The sequence below is a fragment of the Schistocerca americana genome, chromosome 4 (assembly GCF_021461395.2).
Source record: "Schistocerca americana isolate TAMUIC-IGC-003095 chromosome 4, iqSchAmer2.1, whole genome shotgun sequence".
Taxonomy (NCBI): Eukaryota; Metazoa; Arthropoda; class Insecta; order Orthoptera; family Acrididae; genus Schistocerca; species Schistocerca americana.
This window is the reverse complement of record NC_060122.1, coordinates 111,185,771-111,200,841: the sequence shown is the minus strand read 5'-3', so window position 1 is coordinate 111,200,841 and position 15,071 is coordinate 111,185,771. Positions and strand designations below refer to the sequence as shown.

The 15,071-nt window shown below is 43.5% G+C and overlaps 1 protein-coding gene across 7 annotated transcripts in view; it reads right to left on the bottom strand.

The window, feature by feature from the left end:
- The window catches only part of LOC124613149 (adipokinetic hormone/corazonin-related peptide receptor variant I), a 381,190-nt gene that overhangs the window by 286,949 nt on the left and 79,170 nt on the right, over nucleotides 1-15,071 (bottom strand). The window lies entirely within an intron of this gene.

Genomic DNA, 15,071 nt, shown 5'->3' with positions numbered 1-15,071 from the left:
GATGTGTGTGATGTCCTTAGGTTAGTTAGGTTTAAGTAGTTCTAAGTTCTAGGGGACTGATGACCTCAGATGTTAAGTCCCATAATGCTTAGAGCAATTTTAATTTTCTTGATGGTTGGACTCTCTGCAAAATGCGAACCTGCACCCCAAAGAGGAAATCACACAAGGACAGCAAGAACAGGAGCACTGAACAGATTAATAACAGGAGACGCAAAATGCAAAGTAAACATGGTTAAAGGAGGCTACTCTGAAGATGGCCAGTGTTAATGTGAAGAAACACAGACGATTGAAAATCAGCTCATGTGTCCACGGATGGAGTTTGTTTGCACAGCGGAAAATCTATTTTTGCACAGTAACAAGGCCATTAAAGCTACAGATATTTGAAAGAAGAGAGTACCTTCCACAGTAATTTAAAAATATTCCCAAAAATATTGGCATGCGAACGTATTCGCTCTCTTTTTAGCATAAAACTCAACTCTCACTCCTTCAAGCTTCTCTAATTGTAACTCGCTCACACCAATTTGCCCATTCGCACTCACTCATTCAGCCCAACTTTATGTGTCTCTGACACTGTCTCCTGTCTTACAGCCACTCTCGTTCGTTCTGTTCTGCTGCTGCTGCTACTATTTCTGCTACTGCTACTACTACTGACCCCTCTTACAGTCACTGTCTCCCTCTTGTTCTTTCTTATTTCTACTATCTTATCCATTCTTTCCCTCTGTCTCTTCTCACTGCCACTATCTGTCTCTTCCACGTTGCCATTGCCATAGACTCTCTCTCTCTCTCTCTCATTATCACTGGCTCTCACCCACTTCCACTTTATCCTTCTCTTTATTCCTTTCCCACTGCCACTGTCTCCTTCATTCTTTTCCTGCTCCTGTTCTGTCACTGTCAACTCTGTTCCCCTGCCATTGTGTCCCTCTCTTTGTTTCACACTGTCAGTTTCTTCCTCGGACTTTCTGCACCACAACCGCACTCTATCTTTCCGTATTTATTGCTTCCCACTCTACGAGTGTATTGTTGTATCTCAGCACAAAATAGCGCGAATACGTACGCATACTAACATTTTTGTGAAAATTTTCAAAAGTGCTGAAGAAGATAGACTAATTCACCACAATTTTCAGTCAGAGTCTTTTAAAACAGTAGCATATTAGCTTTTTTTTCGCGTCAATAGAAACATTTTTCCGCTGGTTCACTTTTTTCCCTGCTTCAGCAGGGTATGTCAGTCATATGAAAAGAATTTTATGGCTCAGTAAAACTTTGATTGTTCACTTATGTGAAAGTGAAGTATCGTAATACTAATTGTACACCTCAGACCGGATTATACGTACACAAAAATTTTGCGTGTGTTCCTGTACTGGAAAGTGGGTTTCCCAGAACCCTTCTGATGATAACGAAGACACTTTACAGCATATTTCTCCGTGCTACGTCATTTTATGATCTACGTTTTCGTCTGAACACCGGGTTTCACGTGCGTATTTTCCATGAACAACGAGGGTAACCTTGAATCTGTGTACCTCGGAAACGGATGAAGGTATCAAGAAGTTCGTTCGAGGATTGGATTCTAGGAATATGTTGCAAAAATTACACCCATTTTCTGTGTACAGCCGATTCGGAATCCGCGGTTCGGGTTTGTTTCACAAACCACTTCTTTTTTTGGCTTTTTCTCAGGAACCGACAATGAACTAAACGGTGCCTGCATAAATCACTTAAGACGCACCACAGACCAAATATAATGCAAGAAGAACCAACCGATTTGCTCCATTTGCCTAAGCTGCAGGAAGTGTGTAATATTCAAACTTTGACCCTGTACTGACGGGTCGATACAATAACACGATCCTTCCCTTGGTATACAAACGGTCCCTGGTCCAGGGGCTACCTTTCTATCACGCGAGATATGAGCCCGGAAGATCTAGTTTCTATGTGCAGCGGCTTGAAACATATTAGCTACCGCATACTGTCGTCCGCAGACCGACGAATAAATCAAAACCAAAACTGCGACTAAATTTAGGAAAGGTTTGAAACAATGTTTAAAGTTTGTCGGAAGCTGTCAAGTGCTCTCATTACCGAACATTGGACGAGTATAGTCTGGGTAACTGGCACTCGGTTTCAAGCAATAAGTAGTTTTTCACGCATCTCAATGTTAATGATGTTATGTCTAATGAAGTATGTGCCGTACAATTGTATAATTTTGCAGATACAAAAAAAAAAAAAAAAAAAATCAAATGTGTGTGAAATCTTATGGGACTTAACTGCTATGGTCATCAGTCCCTAAGCTTACACACTACTTAACCTAAATTATCCTAAGGACCAACACACACACTCATGCCCGAAGGAGGACTCGAACCTCCGCCATACCAGCCGTACAGTCCATGACTGCAGCGCCATTAGACCGCTCGGCTAATCCCGCGCTGCTTGCAGGTACATTCAGTACTATGTACGGATAATGTTTGGAAAATCTGTTGCGATTGGAGTTGGTAGTATTAAAGTAATAAAGTAAAACGTTATGTCTGATGACGAAGTTTGACTGCATGACCGGCGAAATGTAGTAAGCGATAAACTTCCTTTTTTGCTTTACTTCGTGGGGGTTTTCAGAGAATAGAAGTTTCGTAAAGGTTTGAAATTATGTGTAATGTTTATTGTAAGTCTCTAAGTGCCAGCAATCTCAATAACAGGCGTTGATATAAATCAACGGGGACAGCTGAAAATGTGTGTTCCGAGCGCGACTCGAACCCAGGATCTCTTGCTTGTATTGCAGACGCTCTATCCATCTGAGCCACCGAGGACACAAAGGAATAACGTGACTGCAGGGACTTTTCTCTGATACGCCTCCCATGAGACCCACATTCGCAACTTCGGACATGTCCGAAATAACAGATACCATCTTCATATATATACAGTTGAAGCTCACCGGCCATTTGACCATCTTCTTCTGTACGGATGCACAAACAGTGCCCGTACTCTTACGGGAATCGTCAGTAAAGCCGCGAATAATGAGTATGATGGTCAGGGGCACTATGAATATAGTGCGGGACAATAAGTTGCGAATGTGGGCCTCACGGGAGGCGTGCCAGAGATAAGTCTCTGCAATCACGTTATTCGTCTGTGGCCTCGGTGGCTCGGATGGATGCCGGCACGGTAGCTCGGCGTGCTCGGTCAGAAAGCCGGTTGGCCTCTGTAATAAAAAACTGAGTGGAAGGATCAATCACCGAACTTGAACAGGATCTCTTGCGACGTCCGCAACGACCAAACACAACGACGAATATCGAATAAAATGAAAAAAGGATGGATAGAGCGTCTGCCATGTGAGTAAAGAGATCCTGGGTTCGAGTCCCGGTCGGGGCACACATTTTCAACTGTCCCCGTTGACTTATATCAACGCCTGTTAGCAGCTAGGGGTATTCATTTTATTGTAATTTCATTCTAACGAGCTGCATGGTCACCGATGGTATCTGTTCTTACAGACAGGTCCAAAAGAACAGATAGCATCTTTATATATACACTCGTAATCTCAAATACTGCGTGAATAAAGTCCGTGTATCTACACGGTGCCAGTTACGTGCCTCAAGAAAATATATACATTCTACTTGTAATACTTGTATCACTGTGTTAAACATTTAACATAAGATTATACGTCTTAATGAGTAGATTATGACAGCATTTCATATTTTTAAAATGCGTAAATAATTGTGCGAAATAATGAAAAGCAAATTTTTCCCTCCCTCTGCTGTAACTGCTACCAACTTAAGCGATAGCCTTTTAGTAATATAGGTTATGCAAATGAGACAAAACAAACAAAAACACAGATTAAGATTTTTTGTCGTAATCCCTAGCACTCTGCAAGTATTTGGATGCCACGTGGGAGGAATTCTTTTGGTTGTGAATGCAGCCACTCGTGTACTGCAGTTTCCAGCTCTCCGTTGTTTCTGGAATGCTTCACCCCCAGCACTTCTTCGTACAGTTAAAAATGTGCAAAGTATATATAAAAAAGTTTAAAAATTCTAGAAAAATCAACATAAAAGTTAAAAAATTGTAAATGGAGAAAAAATATTTTATTTTTATATCATCTCTCTCTTTTGCACTACATGTGAATGTGTGATTGTGTGAGTGCATGTGTAAATAGAATAGTTGTTAAGTTTCACCTACAGCTAATTGTCCAAGTCATACTAGTGAGTTCCTCCCAATTCATTTTAGTGCAGCTGTTTAAGATGGATAATTTAGAGAGACCAAATTCACTGTATTATTAAATTATTTCAGCTGATTGAGATGGGAAATGTTTAGAGCCATCCAGTTCAACATGTAAACTAAGTCTCCTGTTTGTGTGGAATTTCACTAGTAATACTAACAAGGGAACCTCCCCATCGCACCCCTCTCAGATTTAGTTATAAGTTGGCACAGTGGATAGGCCTTGAAAAACTGAACACAGATCAATCGAGAAAACAGGAAGAAGTTGTGTGGAACTATGAAAAAAATAATCAAAATATACCAAGTGAGTAGTCCATGTGAAAGATAGGCTACATCAAGGAGACTGTGAGGTTAAGAGCGCCGTGGTCCCGTGGTTAGCGTGAGCAGCTGCGGAACGAGAGGGCCTTGGCTCAAGTCTTCCCTCGCGCGAAAAGTTTATTTTCTTTATTTTCGTAAAGTTATGATCTGTCCGTTCGTTTATTGCCGTCTCTGTTCACTGTAATAAGTTTAGTGCCTGTGTTTTGCGACCACACCGAAAAACAGTGCGATTAGTAGACGAAAGGATGCGCCTCTCCAATGGGAACCGAAAACATTTGATCGCAAGGTCATAGGTCAACCGATTCTTCCACAGGAAAACACGTCTGATATGTTCTATACGACACTGGTGACGGCGTGTGCGTCACATGAGAGTAATATGTTGTCGACCCACCTAACTTGTACACTTGGCGAATGGGTAAAAAGATTCTTCTACCTTGCCCGATTTAGGTTTTCTTGTGGATGTGATAATCACTCCCAAAAAAGTGATGAAAACATAAGAGTTTGTCACATAAACTGAAAACAAAAAATTAAACTTTTCACTCGAGGGTAGATTTGAACCAAGAATCTCTCGTTCCGCAGCTGCTCACGCTAACCACGGAACCACGCCGCTCCTGAGAAGTAACTGTCCTTGATGTTGCCTATCCTGCACATGAACTACTCAGTTTGTATATTTTGACTATTTTTTTCATAGTTCCACACAACTTCTTCCTGTTTTCTCGATTGATCTGTGTTCAGTTTTTCAAGGCCTATCCACTGTGCCAACTTATAACTAAATCTGAGGTGGGTGCGATGGGGAGGTTCCCTTGTAAGCATATTCGTGTTCTTCTTACGCTCATTCAGTATCATTGCTTTCCAAGCATCATGCAGGTGGCTATGGGCACAGTCCTCAGGTGCATGATTAAAGCTAACATACCTGTTCAGCTGCTCCTTCTCCAGCACAGACATCTCATCCACTGAATACATAGTACACACTAAACACTTACATCTGTCATCTTGGGAAGTTCGGCGCAGACTGAAGCTCCCTAACGAGTAGTGGAGGGGAGGGGATGTGAGATAGTGGGAGAGGGCTGGTAGTGGGGTTGGGGAGGGCCAGCAGCATCTTCTGGTGGTGATGTTGTACTCCAGACTTCAAGGAGCACACACAATTTTATATTCCTGCCAATGAATTTGAATTTTCCGCCAATTTTTAAATTTCCTGCCACTTATAGGAGTGGGAGTGGAAGGGAGAGGGGTGGGTGGGGTGGTGGGGGAAGGGAGCCACATGCCATCTGAGGAAACCCCATGATGTCATTAAGGGTGGAGGTAACTAATTGATCAATTAATTGATTTGTGTATCAATTTGTTACCAATTTCATACAAAAAGTGCACCAGACATGGCTTTATCCACTGTTGGTGTGGAGATAGTGCTGGTCAGGGAAGTTGCTGCATGTCTTGGAGAGCAAGTTGAGTTTCATCGGCAGTGTATGGGTGAGCATTATCCTGTTGGAACAACACATCACTTTCCTGTTACAGGAATGGCAAAAGAATGGGTCTAACAACATTCTATATGTACCTTCCCTTCCGGAAAGACCAAAGGTAAACGAGGGCTGCAGCTTGTCAGACAGCAGACCATAATGTCTGGGGTGAGACCAGTGTGTCTCGAATGGATATACTCTGCGAGGTAGCACCCACAAGTTCTATGATGCATGGAACAGCCAAACACCACCCACATGCAGGCAGAATCTGCTTTCATCGGTGACGACCGCAACTCGCCATTCCATCATCTAAGTGACCCAGTTGAGCCGTGCACGTCGGTGCTGTGGCGTGACTGGAAGACGGAATAGAGGGGTGTGTGCCCGCAGTCTCACTGCTAGTAACAGTTCACAGCAGTTCGTGTTGACACATCTGTGACCACAAAGCCGTAGTTGTACGCTCTGCCACAACTATCCTCGAAGGCGTCTGTGCTGCGTAACGTCCAGAATCCCGTCTAGAGGTGTGGGAATGTTCACGTGACCACTGATACCGGCATTGTTGCACAACTGACATAGCACGTCCAATTTTGTGGTAGTTCTCCGAAAGGAGCATCCCGCCACTCAGAAGACCACAATTCGAACCTTTTAAAATTCGCTCCTTTGGCTCCTGATAGCACGAGTGCGTCTCTGTGGTATGGTTGCCTGCTGGCTTCTCATATCTGAACCACACTCACAAGGGGAGGCCGCCAATTGTGAAATTCAGATTCGATTCATACAGCGCATAATAAAAGCTCATGGCCAGAGGCGTAATGTGGCAAAGCACCAAGATGCACATCTCAGCCGTCGTCGAGAAAATCGACAGTTAAAAGAAACCGTTCTGGTGAAATACTCTCTACGACTAACAGTTAGATGCAGCGCCGTGGCGCAGCGGTAAGCGCTCGGATTCGTAATCCGAAGGTCGCCGGATAAAATCTCGCGCCATGCAATTTATTTTATTATTAGTTTTTTGTAATTCAAATATATATATATATATATATATATATATATATATATATATATATATATATAACTATTAATGAATTGCTTATGAATGTTGGTGAAGGCGGATCGCTCTCCAATTGTACCGCCTCCATTTTTCCGTTTATTTAACAGGGTGTACCAAAGCTCTCCCGTCCGCACTGATTTTCGACGATGTTATAAGTTGCGCTAGGGACCGCATCTACCTTCTTTCGAAGTTAGCACGCAACTAAGCTGTTATGCGGCGGCTCGTTTCGGCCCATTCAACATCTGTCCTTCAAGTGTAACGAGCGAGTAACGGAGTTTATATTTCATACCTGCCACAGCGAATTTGTGTTCGTGGGGTCTCTATTCTAATTCGAACGTTTGACTTACGCTATACGTATTCGTTTCGGAATATCGTTTCTACGTCTTCCGTTAACTATACGTGGTTAACATTATGAAGACAACTAATAACATTTGTGAAATACAACTTTGTTTGCCGAAAACATAATGATGTTCGAAGTCGCCAGTTTTTCCACGACAAACGACTTTCAACAACTTATTATATGCATAATTGTTGCAACTGATTGCCGGGAATTATATATATATGTGTGTGTATACACATTTGAATTAAAAAAAAAAATGGTTGCACGGTGCGAGATTCGATCCGGCGACCTTCGGATTACAAACCCGAGCGCTTACCGCTGCGCCACGACGCTGTGAAAAATTATAAATCGTAGAGAGTATTTCACCGCAACGGTTTCTTTTAACTGTCGATTTTCTCGACAACGGCTGAGATGTGCATCTTGGTGCTTTGCCACATTACACCTCTGGCCATGAGCTTTTTTTATGCGCAGTATGAATCGAATCTGAATTTCACAATTGGCGGCCTCCCCTTGACAGCCTTCTGTCTATGAGCGTAAACACAGGTGTCACTCTGCTAGGTACTGTATGCCACTACGCTATCTGCTGGCGGACGACGTTGAAACCTTTATGAGTACATCTCCTGTATCCCAGGTGGCTTATGTCGTCATCGGATCAAATTCGACGTAGTATTTGCAGGTGCACTAACGTTTTTCCCCTGCAGTGTATACGCGATACGACATGTTGCAATGAAGATCTCGGGACGCGACACTTGTCGTGCCACACTGGTGTTCCCACAGGAGTGATACAACATGCAATGCGAAAAGTAATGCGACTCGGGCACAGGACAAGCGACAAGACAGCACAAATCACGTTTTTGTTTCAGTTTCAGCTGCAGTAATCAGCTCTCCTGCAGAGGACGTTATTGTAGCTTATTACTCGAAGCTCAAGAAACTGAAAAAGGAAAGGAAATAGGTACTCCTGCGACCACCCGTATAGTGCCGCAAATATCAAACATTGTTGGGCAGTGACTTGTCGTGAGATCTCTCGACACGAAAAATTCCACAAAGTCTAAAGGATGAGTGCAGACAGTTTCCACTTTTCAGGAGCAGCTAGTATCATCTACTCTGACAAACCAGGGCACAAATGCTTTCTATTGCTACTGCTGAGAAGCTGCTCATTACAATACATAAGTGGGTGAAAGTTAGTGAGTGACGTTAAAAATACCAACATGAAAAGCATTTGCTCGTAAGACCACCTAGTACTGTGCTGTATTCAATGTGGTACAAACATAAATAACGGCAACAATTTAATGTACCTAGGATAGTATTTCTAAAACTGAAACTGAACTCCATCCGGAAAGGCCTCGGGAAGCCCAATGGAACCGACCGACCGCCGTGTCATCCTCAGACGACAGGCATCACTTGATGCGGATATTGTTTCGTATATGCCACATTACTGCCCACTTTTATTACATTTTGTTTCTATGTTTTAATGCACAGTACACGAAGATTTTGTTAGGGGAGCCTGTCGAGTAGATAGGATCAGAGGGCAGACTCATAGGACGACGTGCCAGATGGTTACATAGCGTGAGAACGGCCGAGCGGGCAAGAGCTGTTTCACACTGGAATAGAGAGAGATAGTGGAGATTCACCTTCCACGCTGGGCGCCAAGAATCATGTCTTCTATTAATATATTTACTGTTTAAATACTGATGTACAGCTCCAACCGTGGTGATGAAGTTTCTTGCACTGGGAGTTTCAATATCACTAAATGCATGAGGAAGTACCGGTTAAAAAATTTAGTTACTGTCAGCACTTATTGATGGAAAGGATGAGTAAATCAGGAGTGTGCCGTAAGAGGACAGGTGCCTAACTGCTAAGACAGCTCACTGCTAGTCTACGGTCGGTTGCTGACGAGATAATACGTGACACCGTGGATGTAAAGACGAAACAATTTCCAAAAATTGCCACGAATGACGTACTTGTACAATGCTGCGTTAATTCGATTCAATCTACGATTGGTTTTTGAGGTGACAACATGCGAAATAGTCTGTGAAGTGCAACTCCGCGTAAACACGGAGTTCATTGTTAAATTTGCCTCGGAAAACATATTTATGCCCTCTCATCTTGAGTCTAAGATCGTGTGAAGTATATTATTGTGGCTCTTGCGGTGCTTGGGAGCTAATGATTAATGACCGGGAATCTTGTTATGAATATGAATGATTGAATGGTTCTCCGAACCTCTTTCTTGACTTTTTTTTTGGCTTTCATAAATAGAAGTAAAATTCCAGTGCCATCCCAATACTCCGTAAATTCAGTTTTAATAGCACTGAATTCTTGCCCATTTGCCATTTCCTTGTTCACTGTTTACTGCATGCACGTTAGAGCTTGCGGCTAATGGAGAAGAAACCTGTTGGAACAACAGCTACATCTTTACAAGCCGAGTGGTAAGCAAGCTGCCTCCAGTTAAGGTATGGATATTGAGTGCAGACGCTACTTATCGAAATCCATCGTGTTTATTAATCCTGGCACATCTTTTCCACGGGAGGTCTTATAGTCATGAACCCACTGTATCGTATTTGAGGGTAATAACTGGAATCTTGTGAGAATTACACTTGACGAACCCTCATGGATATTTTACAATATGGAGAAGCATGTGGACAGCACACTGAAGTTTAGCAGCTACTCTCATTAGCCTCACAATGGCTGAGTGCACCCCGCTTGCCAACAGCTCTCGGCGGACCCGAACTTTCCCATCCAAGTACTATCCAAGGACGAAAGCGCCTAACTTCTCTGATCTCAGAGGAACCGGTGTTACCAGTGCAGCAAGACCATTGGCATAGTATTTCTACAACTGTTCAGTTTCGCAAAGTAGTACACGATTCAGCTTGAGGACTTCTCGGAAGTACAGGGTGCGTAAAGGATGCTGCGTTCTCGGAATGATATACAACAATTCAAGCAAATCACACTAATAGTTTTTATCAAAATGAAGAAGTATGACAATACTTAACTTTGAATTTACAACGGTGTCGCAAGCGATGGGCAACATGCAAACAATCAAAGTCCTTTGCTGTATACGAGGTCCAGGTAAGCAACTGACATGGATCACACGTCGCAGCTGTCGTAGAGCTCTCTGCTAGTACTGCGCGAATACTGTCCGGCCGAGGGTGCAGGAGCGGCGCTTATATTCTCTTCGACTAGAGAGCGCTCCTGCAGTGGTGCGGTCCTCGTCAGAGGGCTATTAGCTGACGTCATCTCACCGCCTTCTTTGCGATATTCGTCTTCTTGCCAGCGCTTGTCGATACACCGGAACAGGAGGAAACCCCACTTTTCAGTTAGTCTTTTAAAACAGGGGCATACTAGCCATTTTTGTTCTCCGATAATATCATTTTCTGCTGGTTCCTATCTTTTCCGAGCTACATTAGGGCACGTCACTCATATGAAAAAGAAAATTATAGGTGACTACAATTTTGATGGTTTACTTATGTGAAACTGAAATAACGCAAGACTAATTTTATGCCACGGACCGGGCTTAACATCTACAAAAATTCTGTACGTGGTTCAGTGCTACAATGTGTGGTTCCCAGAACCCTTCTGACGATAACGGAGACGTTTTACAGCATACTGCTCTCCACTGCGTCACTTTATAAATTACGTTTCCCGCTCACACCGGGTATTAGGAGCGTATTTTTTTTATATAGAAATAGGTACACTACTGGCCATTAAAATTGCTACACCACGAAGATGACGTGCTACAGACGCGGAATTTAACCAACAGGAAGAAGATGCTGTGATATGTAAACGATTAGTTTTTCAGAGCATTCACACAAGGTTGGCACCTGTGGCGACACCTACAACGTGCTGACATGAGGCAAGTTTCCAACCGATTTCTCATACACAAACAGTAGTTGACCGGCGTTGCCTGGTGAAACGTTGTCGTGATGCCTCGTGTAAGGAGACGGAATGCATACCATCACGTTTCCGATTTTGATAAAGGTCTCATTGTAGCCTGTCGCGATTGCGGTTTATCGTATCGCGACATTGCTGCTCGCGTTGGTTGAGATCCAATGACTGTTAGCAGAATATGGAATAGGTGGGTTCAAGAGGATAATACGGAACGCCGTGCTGGATCCCAACGGTCTCGTATCACTAGCAGTCGAGATGACAGGCATCTTATGCGCATGGCTGTAACGGATCGTGCAGCCACGTGTCGATCCCTGAGTCAACAGATGGAAAAATTTGCAAGACAACAACCATCTGCACGAACAGTTCGACGACGTTTCCAGCAGCATGGACTATCAGTTAGGAGACCATGGCTGCGGTTTCCGTTGACGCTGCGTCACAGACAGGAGCGCCTGCGATGGTGTACTCAACGACGAATCTGGGTGCACGAATGCCAAAACGTTATTTTTTCGGATGAATCCAGGTTCTGTTTACAGCACCATGATGGTCGCATCGGTGTTTGGAGACATCGTGGTGAACGCACATTGGAACCGTGTATTCGTCATCACCATACTGGCGTATCACCCGGCGTGATGGTATGGGGTGCCATTGGTAACACGTCTCGGTCACCTCTTGTTCACATTGACTGCACTTTGAACAGTGGACGTTACATTTCAGATATGTTACGCCCCGTGGCTCTACCTTTCATTCGATCCCTGCGAAACCCTAGATTCAGCAGGATAATGCAATACCACATGTTGCAGGTCCTGTACGCGCCTTTCTGGATATGGAAAATGTTCGACTGCTGCACTGTCCAGCACATTCTCCAGACCTCTCATCAATTGAAAACGTCTGGTCAATGGTGGCCGAGCAACTGGCTCGTCACAATACGCCAGTCACTACTCGTGGTATCGTGTTGAAGCTGCATGGGCAGCTCTACCTGTACACGCCATCCAAGCTCTGTTTGACTCAATGCCCAAGCGTATCAAGGCCGTTATTACTGCCAGAGGTGGTTGTTCTGGTTACTGATTTCTCAGGATCTATGCACCGAAATTGCGTGAAAATGTAATCACATGTCAGTTCTAGTATAATATATTTGTCCAATGAATACCCGTTCATCATATACATATCTTCTTGGTGTAGCAGTTGTAATGGCCAGTAGTTTATTCTCTTCTTGTAGAGGCCGCTCCTGCCGTGGTGCGGTCCTTGTCAACGGGCTACTGGCTGACGTTTCTGAAAGCAGCTATAAAAATAGAAAATTCTTATACTGGAATCAGTTTGAGAGGGCATCGTGATGGGGTTTTGAAAAATACCACAAAACAAAAAATTGCAGCTATCTAAGAAACATGTCAATTTCTTGGCATGTTTTTCTAAATTTAAACGTTTAAATAAAATATTTCGAATCCCAATTTAATAACAGCTCTCTTTAAGGTCTCCTCAACGCTGACAGCAACTCGGCCAGCAGACTCGCAGTGACGTCCTAGTGCGGAAGGGCCCTTAGGGTGCAGTCAATAAATTTTCCTGTTTCACAGAAAGGACGAGAAGTGTTTGCTCTGTGTTGGGTGTGGGCGCCGTGATTTGGTGCAGTGCTCAGCAGAGGCGCAGGTAGTGGTGTATGTCGTAGCAACGTGTAGAAAAGGCAGTGTCACTGAGCCGCCGCACTTAAGTTGCGGTCCCCTCGCGTAGATCGCCTATATGGCGGCAGGCGGGCTGGCTCCCAGATTGCCTATTAGCCCCGCCCTGCGTTTCCCACACTGGCAGCCCTGCTTAATGGTAAACGTCACTCGCACGCGTTGTGACGTCACAGTTGGCACCTGCTGAGCTCACAAGGCAGCAACTGCCGACTCCTCGATTGACTCAGCGGCGAAGGCACGAAAATACGGCGAGGGGGCTGGGGGGGAGGGGGCGACAGGTGATTGGTTTTGGCGTCGGAAGGCGGTCGTTTGGCCCAATCGCGCCACAAGGGGGCCAATCAGCCGCTAAGCCCCCTCCTCCCCCGCCTCCCCCGGCACTATACCGGGCACCGCAGGGAAATTACGTTCCACTCTGCGCCTGGTTTCTTTAAGGTGACACTCATCTCAAAACTAATACCCTCACTTCGCTCATCCTCGGAATCGTATCGCTGGTTCTTGTGCTACGAATTTACTTCGCATTTTCGTCGTGTGAATCTCAGCAGTACTTCAGTAAGAGCTTGCAAAATCGACTAGAGACTAAAAGAGCTTGTTAAATATTATTCTGGTGTCGACTAACAGGTGCAATCCCCCCCTTACTTCCGGATTCCAGCTACTGTCCACAATAAACAATGCCCAGACCAAGTAATTAATGAGGGAAGTCTTTTATCAAGATTTGAGAGGAGCAAAGAATACAATAATCTTCCTAGTTTACTTGGCTTGTCATGCTGAGTTACTCCCAGTTGTTCTTGTCTAGGGGTCTGAGTCTTGAAGTTGAAGATGTCACATCAGGTCCTCACAGGTGGTTTGAACTAAATAAATCTGAACGTTGTTGTTGAGGCAAACATAAATATATTTTCTCACATTTTAGTATACCATACACTATATTGATTGTTCACATTAACTAAGCCGAAATTTCATTGTTCACACACAAATACGTCCGATCTCATCAGAGGCACGCTTACGACTCCCGCATTCTGCGGAAATAACAATATTCAAAGGTCTTACAATTTTAACAAATGAATTTCTACTTGTTTCAGTTGAATTATTAATTTAGATCATTATTTCATAAATGAATCCAGAAATAAATATAATAAACAGTACAGGATTTCGTAATTAATAACAGAAATTTTAAGTAATCCAATAATTGGTAATTTCAAATATTTATAAAAAAAATAATTTTTGCTGTACATTCAGAACTCGTGCTTGTCGACTATAATATCGAAACTAAAATATTTCATAAAGTTAACTTCTTTCCATAAATTTTAGCTTGAAATATAGCATACTGTGTAAAAAAGTATATGGAAGTTTTCCGAAAAGCAAGTGAGATAATACTACACTCATCCAAAATTCGAAAAATAATGCTGGCATCGACAACTACTGTTGAGGGAAAGCACTGCTAGAGGAGGATGTACCTTTACACAGTCCGCCGGCCGAAGTGGCCGTGCGGTTAAAGGCGCTGCAGTCTGAAACCGCAAGACCGCTACTGACGCAGGTTCGAATCCTGCCTCGGGCATGGATGTTTGTGATGTCCTTAGGTTAGTTAGGTTTAACTAGTTCAAAGTTCTAGGGGACTAATGCCCTCAGCAGTTGAGTCCCATAGTGCTCAGAGCCATTTGAACCATTTTTGAACACAGTCCGATATCCTCAGCGTCGGTTTGCTGCTGAACTGCAGAGCATGTTCTAAGTTCGAATATAATAAATTTCCTTTAGAGAGAGATAAACTTTTCCGTCCATACAATCATTACAGATTCAGAAAGCATCGTTCATTCGTAAACGAGCTTGCCCATTTCTGTACCATATCCAGCGAATCATGAATGAAGGGGAAAAGTCTGACTCCATACTCTTTTAAGGCGCCCGTAAACGAATAAACTTGTTTCTCATATTCCCCCTTCTCTAGCCGCGGATTTGCCAAACAAGCCGTACATGTACAAACAAAGATTGTCAATTCAACGTCAGTTTTGAAGCAGACGCTTTTTTTCGGTACGCTGTATTCTCGCACCAATGGGAATGGTTCCAAATGCAGGCAAAGCATTTCTAACATTGACTCTGGCACTGTGTTTAAAGAAAAAACAAGTAAACAAGACGCTGACGACGGCAGGGTTTAAAATGAGTAGAAATATAGACATGAAAATTTGTTA